Genomic DNA, 1,573 nt, shown 5'->3' on the forward strand with positions numbered 1-1,573 from the left:
TGTATGGTCTGGTGGGTGGCGAAAGGAACCTGATAGAAAAATTCAGGCCGTGAATATTATCAACAAGGGTTTTATTTGTGTGCTCCTGGGGCAAGGTTCTCCAGTCCAGGCATGCAGGGTGGGGTGGAGTGGGCATGGAGTCACAGCCAGGGTCAGGGACGGAGATTCTTATAGGTGAGGAGAACAAGGAACTTAGGTGAGAGTTCAGTGGACATTTTCCATGACAGTAAGTGTGGTGGGTCTGTGGTTTAGGAAACTGCTAGCCTCCAGCAGGCATTCCAGGGAGGAGCTGGTATTGCTGGGTTCCACATTCTTATGATTGAGTGTTTTTAGCCACAAGCGCCTTCAATGGTCAGGCCGTCCCAGTTGTATCATTCTTACCTTTTTGGTTATATAGGGTGCCGAAGTCATTCTGGCTGCTTCCTGCTAAATGGGGGCAACATGTGGTGGGGGTTAAAGGTAGGAATAGGTCTGTGGGGGCCCAACCTGCAGAGGAATGTAAGAGTGTAGGAGAAGCTGGTTGACAGATACTCTGCATAGCTCGTGAATGCAGGTCATAATGGACCTAAAAAGGCAGGGAACAAAAAGAAAAAGCAAAGAAATTAGGATTAGAGTGGTATCTCTGTAGAATCGTCTCATTCTCTAGATTCTTCTTTCGTTTTTCCTCTCTGTGGTACATGGGGGCAGAGGGAGGAAAAATAGGGAATCCGGAATTAGGCTGGGTGCTTCCTCTCCAGCTGTGCTGGTACCAGGTCTGTGAGGTTGAGGGTGGACAGGTTGTGGGGATTGGGGGAGAGATCCTGGACTAATTGGAGGGGGTTTGATGGGATGGTGTGGGGTGGAGTGGTGAATGTAGGGGTTTAGGCGAGCACACCACATCATCTTAGGCTTGGTGCCTTGTCCCCAGCTGCCCTGAGGGTGGACTGGGAAGGTGGAAGGATGGTGGTTGGGGTGGGGGACATTGAATGGGATAGTGTGGTTTGGGGTGCTAAATGGGGTAGAGGCAGGTGAACTAGTAGGGATGGGGGTGGGATTTGGGGTTGTTTAGTGGGTGCCTCCAATTCAGTTGGGTACCTCCTCTCTCAAGCCCCCCAGTCCACCCTCAACCCTCCAGTCCCTGCTAGCAGGACAACTGGGAAGGAGACACAGGCAATGGTGAGAGGCCTTCCTCAAAACTGTGAAAAGGAGACAAGGACAGTGACCACCCCCCCCAGTACCTGCTCCCCTTCCCCCAGCCTGTTCTTCTCCTATATGCCACAAATGATGGGCCCTACATGAGAGAGGGGGAGGAAATGCCTTCTACCAAAATCAGAACATCTCCTTTAGAAGAGATTGTATCCCAGTGGGAAAGATAGCATGGTGGTTCTGCAAAAGACTTGCATGTCTGAGACTCTGAAGTCCCAGGTTCAATCCTCTGTACCATCATAAGCCAGACTGAAGGAGGAGTAGAGAGAGAAAGAAGGGTAGGAGAAGAGGAAGGAGGAGTTATCCATGGGTTACCCAGGATTACAATTTGTTAATTGGCCATTTAGAATATGTGTGGCCTTTCTCTGACAATCAGTGACCTATAGCA

Source organism: Erinaceus europaeus, chromosome 17 (assembly GCF_950295315.1).
Source record: "Erinaceus europaeus chromosome 17, mEriEur2.1, whole genome shotgun sequence".
In the NCBI taxonomy this organism is placed as follows: domain Eukaryota; kingdom Metazoa; phylum Chordata; class Mammalia; order Eulipotyphla; family Erinaceidae; genus Erinaceus; species Erinaceus europaeus.